At 37.1% G+C, this 12,381-nt stretch overlaps 1 pseudogene; it reads right to left on the bottom strand.

The window, feature by feature from the left end:
- Positions 1-6,316: 6,316 nt before the first annotated feature.
- LOC140522960 (dnaJ homolog subfamily A member 1 pseudogene) lies at positions 6,317-11,739 on the bottom strand (annotated as a pseudogene).
- Between the last annotated feature and the right edge of the window lie 642 nt (positions 11,740-12,381).

Genomic DNA, 12,381 nt, shown 5'->3' with positions numbered 1-12,381 from the left:
TTAGATGTCTATAGCTCTATGCTTGGTTCCAAAAACTGGTCCCTTTATAGAGTCCTGAGACTATTTTTACATAGTATGCTTAGTTTGTCCTGGGCCTCTGATGTATACACTGACATTAGCTACTGTGGATTTGGAGATGATACTACCTCCAATTTTCTGACTTTTTGAAGATCACAAAGTCTTTCAAGAGATAAGGGTTCACAAGGTCTTTGTATGTTCAAGGGATAAAGTGATGGATGATACAGAGGCTTCCCCACAGGCCCAAGCAATTACCTTTTGGCCTGGCAAAAGCTACTCCATCACAATGCTGGCTTGCTATTGGAATGCTGGCTTGCTATTTTATCCAAGCTACACAGAGAATGATTCTCTTCAACCATCATTATGTTTCCTTTGTGATGTCATCTGCTTTCATTCAACTCATGTTTAATTTTTATTTTTGATAGCTTGATTGACTCAGAGGTATATAGGAATTGTTCACACTAGTTTTGCCTTTGATTGATCAGGCAATTTAATTAAAAAGATATTCTTAACTGATTGAGGTATCAAAGAATGAGCCATTTCTTTCTTTCATGGATTAGTATTGAAGGGTGTGGGGTATCGTTCACAGACACTCCACAGATTAGCCTTTGTTGTTCTCAGAAAGCCAACTAAAGTGCTTTTTGCCAATGCTTAGATAGTTCTCTAGATGACCCAGATTAAGCATTATCCTTTTTGAATGCCTTCTTGTGTCAAGAATCTTTAGAGAAGTCTGTATGACACCATTCATAAACAGATTCACAACTTAACATACTTTCATATTGTTAAATACATACTGATATGTCTTAACAGGCAGGTAAGACAATGAAAGCAGCTAAATGATACAGTAGATGTAACATTGGGCTTAGAGTTGAGAAGACCTGACTTCAAATCCCAACTTGGATATTTGCTGATTGTGTGACTTTGGGCAAGTCCCTCAACTTCTGTTTGCCTCAATTACTTCATCTATAAAATGGGAATAATAATAGCAACTATCTCTCAGAGTTGTGACACTCCAATGAGAAAATAATTGTATTTATCTCAGTGCCTAGCATGTGGTATTTGTTGTTCTTTAGTCATGTCATTTGTGTGTCACTCTTTGTGACCCTATTTAATGTTTTCTTGGCAAAGATACGGGAGTGCTTTGTACATAGTAAGTACATAGTAAGTGCTTTATTTCTTTTTTTAAAGTTTTCTAATGGTGAATTCAGTATAAAATTTTAATTTCAGAGCTTAACAGTTATAAATGTGTGTGTACATAAACCAAAAACTCAAACCTCAGTCTAAGCCACTGTATATACACATTGAAACAAAAAGTAGAAGTCATGAAAAAAAAATGCTTGGGGTATAGTTACCATAAGGAAATAATTAACTAACTATTTTGAACGCTGCACCATAAACTGCAAAGTCAGCATTTTTACTTAATGATTTTATTAATTCTTAAAAAACATAACTATAGTTGAATATTACAACAAAAATAATAGTAGTGTGTTAAAAATGATTGTAGAAGGTGATAGAGTGAGGGCAACCACCCACCTAAGCTCTAAGACAAACTCCTTCAGATACCTCTAAAAAAGAGAACCCAAGTAGATTTTGGAGGGGTAGAATCCAATAGGAGATAGACTGTCACAGATTTACAACCAAGGGCAGGCTAGAAGGTTGACAGGAAGGATCTGTTGCATGGGGCTGGAGGAGCTCACAATGCACAGGCTGTACCAGGCAGTCCCTGCTGTGGCAGGGCCAAGCAGAAAAGCCCAGAAGGTCTTGGGCATATAAGCCAAGAACAGAAGTGCAGTGTAAGTGGGTGAGAGAGAGCACTGGAGCTCCAAGTAACTGTAGCAGCTGTTCCTGAGACTATCAGCCCCCAAATTAAATGTCTGTAAGTCACCTACTTGAGCTTCTGGGACCCAATATGGTGGAGTGATCTGTAAAATGCTCTACCCCTCTCCTTATCGACCTGGAAAAACTCATAAAATATTTCCCCCCAAAAAATCCTTGAACAGTGGGATCAACCAAAGGGGCAAACAGTCTCTTAGACCATGAGGCTAGGAAAATCGCAAAGGGAGGGGGGAGCCCCTTCTTGCTGTGGCTGAAAGGGACCAGTGCAGGACTGGAGCTGTCCTAGATAGACCGACCTCAGCCAACTGAGAGGAGATCCTGGGTCCCGGGGGGAAGGAGCCTGCTATTGTCAACACCAGAATTCCAGGTGTGCCTCAGCACAGACAGGAGAATAAGGAAGACACCAGTGCAAATTGGTTTCACCAGCCACTGAGTCTGCCTGTGCTCAGGAGAGGAGAACTCTGTGGTCAGACCACCCCTCATCCACACTTAATGCAGCTAGCTCCAGCGTAACTCCAGGGAAACTCAGAAAGACTTCACCTGGCCTCTGCTTTGGCACATCAGTCAGCTCAGCACCAGGTAAGCTATAGCATTCTAGCTTCCAGCAGAAAGAACCAGAGGCCACAATACACAAAGCCTCAAGTTCTGAACACAAGAATGGTGGGACAGAGGCCCCTATGCCCCAGAAGCAGAGATCCACTTTAAAAGTCAGGAAAAGGGTGATCATCATGAGCAAGAAGCAAACCAGAAAAGGTAAGACCATAGAATCTTTCTGTGGGGACAAGGACCAAAACACGAATACCAAAGAGGGCAACCTTGAGACTGTATTCCCACATGAAACTTCAGAAGGGAATATGAACTGGTCTCAAGTCCAAAAAACATTCTTGAAAGAGCTCAAGAAAGATTTTAAAAGTCAAATTGAGGAAGGAGAAGAAAAACTGGCCAATGATTTTAAAAATATGAAAAAAAAAGAAATCACGGAAGAATTTAAAAAGAAAATTGGACCAATGGAAAAGAAAGCACAAAACCCACTGGGAAAATTAGACAAATGAAAAAGGAAGTACAAAAACTGACTGAAGAAAATAACTCTTTAAAAGGAAAAATTGGACAGATGGAAAAGGAGATGCAAAAGTTAACCGAAGAAAGCAATTTGACAAAAATTAGAATTGGGTAAGTAGAAGCTGATGACTCTATGAGACACCAAGAATCAATCAAACAGAATCTAAAGAATGAATAGATAAAAGAATATGTAAAATATCTAATTGGAAAAAAACTGAACTGGAAAATAGATCCAAGAGAGAAAATCTAAGAATTATTGATCTACCAGAAAGCCGTGATGAAAAAATGAGCCTGGACAATATCTTCCAAGAAGTCCTCAAGGAAAACTGCCCAGAAGTCCTAGATCCAGAGGGCAAAATAGTCTTTGAAAGAATCCACCAATCACCTCCTGAAAGGGATCCCAAAGTAAAAACACCAAGGAATATTGTTGCCAAATTCCAGAATTATCAAGTGAAGGAGAAAATACTGCAGGCAACCAGAAAGAAACAATTCAAATATCGAAGAAATACAGTCAGGATCACATAGGACTTTGAAACTTCTACATTAAAAAATCAAAGGGTTTGGAATATGATATTCCATAAGACAAAGGAGCTGGGACTACAACCATGGAACAATTACCCAGCAAAACTGAACATATTATTTCAGGCAAGGAGATGGGCATTCAATGAAATAAGGGATTTCTAGACCATCCTGATGAAAAAGCTGGTGCTCAATAGAAAATTTGATCTTCAATATGTCTCAAGAGATGCATAAAATGGGAAACGGGATAAAAAAACCTTGTTAAACTATTTACATCTCTATAAGGGAAGATGATACTTGTTAATCTAGATAGTTGCATATTTATTATGATGTATAAAAGGGATACACATAGATAGAGGCAGTGGACATAAAGTAAATGATGTGATGATAAAAATGTGATTGATTTAAGGGTGAAAAGGGATTGTAATGGGAGATGTGAAAAGGAGGAGGCAGAAAGAGATAAATTACATCACAGGGAGAGGCACAAAAATATATTACAGTAGAAGGAAAGTGGGGAGGAAGATGAGCATTGTTTGATGTTTACTCTCATCTGGTTTGGAGATGGATAGCAGAATCAATTAAAAACCATAATCCAACAATATGCTGTTTACAAGAAACACATTTGAAGTGGACAGGGATACACACAGGGTAAAGGTGAAAGGTTGGAGCAGAGTATATTGTGCTTGAGCTGATGTAAAAAAAAAAGAAGGGGTAGCAATCCTAATCTCAGACTAAGGAAAAGCTGAAACAGATCTAATCAAATGAGATAAGGAAGGAACTTATATCTTGCTAAAAGGCACCATACACAACAAAGCAATGTCATTACTAAACATACTATGCTCCAAGTGGCACAGCATCCAAATTCTTAGAGGAGAAGTTAAGGGAGTTACAGGAAGAAACAGACAGCAAGACTATACTAGTGGGTGACCTCAACCTCCTCTTCTCTGAACTGTATAGACTTTGGGAAAATTGGGGAAGAACGAGTTCTACCAAATTTTTTTTTATGATACAAATATGGTTTCTGATACCTAAACCAGGAAGAATCAAAGCAGAGAAAGAAAATTATAGACCAATTTCTCTAATGAATATAGATGCAAAACTTTGAAATAAGATTTTAGCAAAAAGAATACAACAACCTATCATGAGAATAATTCATTATGATCAGGTAGTATTTATACCAAGAATGCAGGGCTGTTTCAATACTAGGAAAATTATTAGCATTGTTGATCATATCAACCACAAAATTAACAGAAACCATATGATTATCTCAACAGATGCAAAAAAGCTTTTGACAAAATACAACACCCATTCCTATTGAAAACACTGGAGAGCATAAGAATAAATAGAAGTTTCCACAAAGTAGTAAATGAATATTACAATCTACTGTTTGAAAAAACCCAAGGACCCCAGCTTCAGTGATAAGAACTCACTGTTTGGCAAAAAGTGCTTGGAAAACTCGATAACAGTGTGGCAAAAACTGGGCATAGACCAATGCCTGACACTGTATACAAGAATAAAGTCCAAATGGATAGATGGTCTAGGTATAAAGATGGATACTTTAAACAAATTAGGAGAGCAAAGAATAGTGTATTTGTCAGATTTATGGAGAATGGAGAAATTTTTGACTTAACAAGAGATAGAGAACATTATGAAGTACAAAATGGATAATTTTGATTACATTAAATTGAAACATTTTGCACAAACAAACCCAATGCAACCAAGATTAGGAGGGAAGCAGAAAACTGGGAAAGAATTTTTACAATTAGAATCTGTGATAAAGGCCTCATTTCTAAAATATATAGAGAACTGAGTCAAATTTACAAGAATACAAGTCATTCCCCAATTGATAAATGGTCAAAGGATATGAACACTCTTTTTCAGAGGAAGAAATTAAAGCTACCTCTGGTCATATGAAAAAATTCTCTAAATTACTATTGATCAGAGAGATGCAAATCAAAACAACTTTGAGGTACCACATCACACCTATCAGATTGGCTAACATGACAAAACAGGAAGATGATAAATGTTGGAGAAGATGTGGGAGAGTTAGAACACTAATTCATTGTTGGTGGAGCTGTGAGCTGATTCAATCATTCTGGAGAGCAATTTGGAACTATGTCCAAAGGGCTGCAAAAATGTGTTTACCCTTTGACTCAGTGAAGTCACTTCTAGAACAGTATTCCAAAGACATCATAGAAATGGGAAAGGGTCTAACGTGTTCAACAATATTTATAGCAGCTCTCTTTGTGGTGGCCAAAAACTGGAAATCAAGGGGATGCCCATCAGTTGGGGAAAGTTTGACCAAGTTGTGGTATATGAATGTAATGGAATACTATTTTGCTATAAGAAAAGGAAGACTTCAGAAAGGCCTGAAAAGACTGATATGAACTGACGCTGAGTGAAAGGAATGGAACAAAGAGAAATATGTACACAGCAACAACCACACTTTGCAAGGAATTTTTCTTGTAGACTTAGTCCTTCATAGCAATGCAAGGACCTAAAAAAATTTCCAATGGACTCTTGAGGCAAAATGCCTTCCACATCCACAGAAAGAGCTATGGAACTGGATGGCAGAATGAAGCCCATCTTTTTTGTATTATGCTTTGTTTTATTGTTTCTCCTGCTCATTTTAATTCTTCTATCTATCATGACTAAAGTGAAAATGTATTTCATGGAAATGTATGCGTTGAACCTATATAAAACTGCACATTATCTCTGGGAGGGAGTGGGGAAGAAGAAGAGAATGAGGGGGAGGAAGCAGAAAAATCTAAGATATATGGAAGTGATTATAGAACAGTGAAAACAAATAAAATAATAAAAAAAGATTGTATTTCTTCACTCATTCACTATTACATACAAAAGCCAGTATTACAATGAAGGGTATTCATTGCCCCCTCACCCCATTAAGAGGTTCACAATGAATCCCAACTCTGAGATGATGCTCATCATCCTCGTAAGCTTCTCCATTGTAATGGCTTCTTCTTTCTTGAGATGGATCAAGGTTCGCCAGTTCTACCTGATCCATATCTTCAGTCTCCTCTACTGCCTTTCTTTCAGGCAACAATTTTTCCAACAAAGATACCTTGTCTAATGAAAGAAAATCATTCTCTAGGAAATTTACCTTAAATTCAATTATTAGAATCCTTTCTCATAAGGTTGGCAATAAATTCATTCAGCACATATTTGATATCTCCATGTTTAACAATCTGACCAGGATAAGAAGTGATGACTATAGTTCTGTTATGAAGAGTGGTTATTGGTTTCTGAAAACCACACAATGTTTCAATCAAAAGGATATCCATACAGGTGAAAATGTCTTTACCAAGTTGTGTAAATATGGCATTTCCCTTCTGATCCAACACAATGATATTATCTCCTGGCTCAAGTCCTGGCTCCAGGTCTCCTTCACCATGGAATGTTATCTTCTGATCATCTTTCATGCCCTTGTCAATATGAACCTCCAAAATCTCTTTCTCTTAAACAATTTTCCTTCCATCACAGTTTTTATATATGTGTTTAGGACTGATTTGTGCCGCATGTTCATGCAAATTGATTGAATTGGCTAAACCATTCCAGGTACTGTCTGATGAATTCTTATTTGCATTCTGCAAATTTTCCTCTGCAATTGAGATAGCCTTCTACATCTCCTTTCTTACCACCCATCCTGTACATTTAGCACAAATTGCATTCTTTTGCAAAACGAGTTTTCTCCTTGCACCATTATATAAATCTTCTAAGGTTACTGACAACTGGTGAACAACATTTTTACCTTTCACTTCCCTTTGCATTGTTCCACCTCCTCCAAGCAATATATCACAGATACCCACTGAAACCAAAGCCACTCCCAGAACCACTCTTTTTGATGACTTGCTCTCCACCTTTGTCACATAAATCTTTTTCTTTGCATCAGAAGGTATTTCCTCACCATTTTTTGTAGCCAGGGAATAATGTTTGTAGTGTGGATGTACCCACATCCCAGTTGAGTGAGAAAGGACTGCTGAGGAGTTAGTTGGAATGTTGGGGGATCTAGTGGAAAAAAGAGAAAATTGGGGGAGGGGTGCACCAGATCTTCTGCAGAGAGCTTGGGAGGAAGCAGCAGTTGCAGTCTTCTGCTTCTCACTGAATTTTCTGGAAAGTTCCCATAAGTGCTTTATAAATGGCAGAGTGCCAGGGCTGCAGCCAGGAAGTCTTATGTTCCTGGGTTCAAATGTGGCCTCAGACACTTATTAAGTGTATGACCCTGGAAAGTCAGTTATTCCTGTTTGCCTCAGTTCCTCATCTGTTAAATGTACTGGAGAAGGAAATGGCAAATGCTACAGTATCTTTGCCAAGAAAACCCCACGTGGGATTGCAAAGAGTCAAACATGAATAAAAACTACTGAGTTTTATAAAAATTATAAATTTGTATGAAATTCTCATAGTTTATTGCCTCATAAGACTTGCAAAATGATTTCCCAAAGACAATAAAGAAAAGAATAAGGAAAAAAAGACAAACTTTCCATCCTCATAAGGAAAGTCCCATCCCTACAGAGTTCCCTGAATACATCCGAATTTGCTTGCCAGGTTCTTTAAGTGACTGGAAGTCACCTTCTTGCCCTTAGGTGAAGCACCAAGCTGTCTTGGGTAAGGATGCTCTTGTGTTTCCTTTAGCTCTTAAGGCTAATAACTGGGAGAGGGGAGTTTGGGGGAAAATTTGAGATGTCTTTTCCTATACAAAACATACCAACCTTTCTCCAGGGCTCTTTTTAACCTAGGCAATCCTTCAAGAAGGTCCATAAAAATTTCTCTAGGTCCTTCTGTGGTAGGGCATCTGAAATTTCTCCCAAGGGATCTCTACCAATGCCCAGAGCAATCTAAATGGAATTTGGAATGTGCTGCTCACTAGGACAGTTTAAATTAAATGAAAACAAACTCAGGATAACCCAGAGATGTAGGGGGCTTCTAAAATGGGATTAAACACTTGGGCTTGATTATACAGGTTTTCAAGGTCAGAGGACAAAGTTATTCTATAGACTCATAGTACAAAAATATCTCAGTTACACTGCCTGGACTCATCACAAATGAGGCAAACAATCTAGGACTGGTTAAAAAAAAGAAAAAAAGAAAAAATTCATTTTATGAATGAATATGTAAGGAATTGATAATCCCAATATTTCAGAGATCTGAAATACATACTTCACATATTAGTCTAAATAGCTGTAATCCACCAGATATTGGTACTTTAGTATTTAAATAAATAAAAAAATATCTCTAAAGGAAGTGTTCTGACTTTTAAAAAGATTTTACCAGGAATTAGATTCTGCAATTACAGTCTAAACAAAAGAGAGAAAAAAATGCTCTTTTTCATCCTCAAATTAAGGGCATCCATTCATGAGAAAATCTTTCAATTTGGGTGCCTATTAATTGGGAGGACACAATTTTATCCTAAAGGAGGTCCCCTAAAATTTAAAATCCCCTACAGAGCTAATTTCCCTCCCCCATTATATACTATTATATGTACAATGGGGAATCATAACAGAATAAGTGCAAAATAAATATAAGGTAGTTAAATCCATGGTAGGGAGGAAGCGAGAACAATAAAAGCTAGATATCAAATGATCTTCAGAATTAGTCTGACTTCAGAAAAGAAAGATCATGTAAATGAACACTTACTCTGTTGGGGGAGATAGAGTGAAGAAATATCTGGGACCAAAGTTATGTCTTCCAAACAAACATTTATTAAATGTCTATAAAGGTGATAATAGCTACCATTCAAGTATCACTAAGTTTTGCAAAATGTTTTGCTCATATTCTCTGAGATAGGTGCTCTTATGGTCATTTTGCAGATGAGGAAACTGATTCAGCATGGTAAAATAGCTTTCCCATACAGACAGAGGGCCATTCAGATAATGTCTGTGGCAGGTTTTGAACTTTTGCTTTGTCTTTGGTTCCAAGTCTAACACTCTCTCCACGGTACCATCTGTTCTGTAGCAAATACCATGCTAGGCACTGAAAGTGTAGAGAGAAAAACAAAATAATTTCTGCTCTTCAGGGTAGTGTATTGTAGTAGGGAAATTATCTTATTTACAACTAAATCAAGACAAATCACAAATAATGTGTGATTTTGTTTAATGTCCCAATTTGGCTGATTTTGAAAACAAAGAACAAAGCAGGACAAAGGAAATACTTGAATTCTGAGGTTCTGACCAGTTCTTAGAACTTTTGCTTCTGAAATAAACATAACTTGGTTAATACTAATGCAACCAGTTCAAGGGGGCATTATGGAACTAACCTCAATTCAATTCAGTGAACATTGCTAAAGTTATCTAGTATGCCACCAGAATGTAAAGATAGGACGTAATCTTGTAATCTAACATGGAAAGACAGAAGTGCAGTACCCTAGTAACTATGCTACAAAAATATAATGTGAAGAGTATGAACGGAAATTCTAAGACAGAAAGATTCCATTCAATTGTAGGGCAAGGGTAAAGAAGGGAGTCCTTCTGAGAGGGTAGTTTCTCTGTTTTGCTTGGATTCCTGAAGGGAAGGATGTCAATGGACAAGCCTAGTGGGCTTTGGGTATTACTCTTTTCCAGAAATGGGATATGACAAGAGGCATTAAGGCAGGAGAGAACAGGATGTGAACAAAGAAAATGCAGAACATAGGGAGGAAAGTGTAGTACATGTGAGAGCTATAAATGGGAAATTAGAGTCATTCTGTGAATGTGAGTACTGAGAACTTAAATTTTATTCAATAGAAAATGAGGAGTCTATGAAGGTTTTTGAGCAAAGAAAAATTGTGAATAGATTAGTGCTTGTGGCTCAGATTACAATGTGAAAGATGAGTTGACCTTCCTATTTTCCAGATTAGTTGTGATTGTGAAATTTGCAAGTGTGTTTGAAGGGCATTTGGTCAATCAAAATCAATTATTAAGTGCCTACTATGTGTCAGGGACTGTACTACGTGGTGGAATACAAAGACAGGCAAAATACAATCCCTGCCGTGGAAGACCTCACAATATAAAGGGAGAGATAAAATGAAAATTCTTGTGTACCTTCTCCAAAGGACTTCCCTCCTTATTCCTGCCCTATGACTGAATGAGATCCCTCACTCTTAGAATCTCTTAGAATACACAGTCTTAACATTCTAATTTTGTAGCATAGTTTTTGGGGTACTGCCCTTCAGTCCCCCAACTTCTGATTACATGATTATGTCCTCTCTATCTTTATATCTTAGCAGCATACTGGCTACTTAAGAAATGTTTACTGAATTGAATTGTTGAGGTTAATTACATAATTCTACATTGAATTGGTTACATTAACACTACCCAAGTCATGGCAGGATATATGTGTGTGTATGTGTGCATACATACACATACATGCACAGATATATACAGGAAGATATATATGGATGTACATACATACAAAGATAAATATAGGATAAATAGGAAATAATATAATCAATAGAGGGAAGGCATTAGAATTAAAAGGAATTGAGAAAAGTTTTCTGTAGAATGTGGGATTTTAAGCTGAGAAAGACAAAGAACACAGGTGGTGGAAATGACAAAGGAGAACATTTCAGGGATCATGGACAGCCATGGAAAATGCCCAGAGCCGAGAAATGGGCTCTCTTGTTTGTGGAATAGTAGAGACTAGTGTTACCAGCTCAAATAATATATGTGTGGAGGGGGAGGATAGAGGAGGAGGAAAGATATAAGATGACTGGAAAGGTAAGGTAGGAATAAATTATAAAGGGCTTGAATTACCAAAAAGAATTTTGTATTTGATCCTAGAGCAGATAGGGAGCACAACAGTCAACCCATTCTCATTGAGCAAGATGTTGGAAATGATCTGTTAAGGGAAACAAGGGGTATTGTAAGGCTATGGTGTCAAACATAACCTGTGTGGCCCATAACATTTTTCAATGTGGCCTGAACTAGATAAAAATGTAGTTAAGAGATATCTAACAGAATAAATAAAATACAATAAAACACAGATAATATTACCCGGTTTTCTAAGTTCATATGTGGTTGCAGGAATCCTTATATATATCTTAGTGGCCCCCACTTCTATTTGCATTTGATCCCACCATTGTAAAGGGCAATAATGCAGAGCTGTATGGTAGGTGAAATTTGACCTGATCATCAAGCCTCCAATTTCTGCCTCTCTCCCCCTCTTCCTCACCTTGTACCCTAACTACCTCCTAATACATTTATGATCTTCCTTCTCTACTGCTATGAAAAACTATTCTTTGATCTTTCCTTCCCATTGAAAAGAATACAACTGACAACTGAAAGTGTGGCACATACCTCTGAGGGGTATCTGCATTTTAACAATGATCAAAATTGTAAAGGAATGAAATGCCAGTAGCAAAATTTTGGTTATCAGTCAACAGATGGAGTACACTTTAGGTTTTCCTTATGTTCCTGGGAATAATTATACATAGACAATGGCTTACTCCCTGACTGAGAGAAAATCTGTGTCCCCATTTCTTCCTAAAAGATGTAGCACCTACTATGTTGAGTAATGGAAATGCTTTACATAACAACACTTTCTTCATAACAGCTCCATGATGTTGCTTCATGAGGAATGAATATTATCAGCACTATTTCACAGATGTCAGGAAGTTTAAGTGACATGTCCATGGTCGTACAACTAAATGTTTAAAACTGAGATGAACAATTAAGTTTACCTTGAATCCTCTCTTACTTTCTGCTGTGCACATGTAAATGCTTTTTTTCTTCTTATTTTACATTTAGGTTCTAGCACTGAAGTTTATAATATGTTTCTTTTTTCTTATTGTCTATTTACATTCTACTATTGTTTAAAATAAATTTATAAAAAAAGAGTAATTACATCTCATTATTCCAATCCCATTCAGAGTTCTTTGAATTATATTAAGTAAGACCAGTCTCAACTCTGACCCATACTATATCTATGATCCTAGGAAAATCACTTAACCTTTCTGAG

The sequence above is a fragment of the Notamacropus eugenii genome, chromosome 2, assembly GCF_028372415.1.
Source record: "Notamacropus eugenii isolate mMacEug1 chromosome 2, mMacEug1.pri_v2, whole genome shotgun sequence".
Lineage (NCBI taxonomy): Eukaryota > Metazoa > Chordata > Mammalia > Diprotodontia > Macropodidae > Notamacropus > Notamacropus eugenii.
The sequence above is the reverse complement of the archived record's forward strand: the minus strand, read 5'-3'. Positions and strand labels throughout refer to the sequence as shown.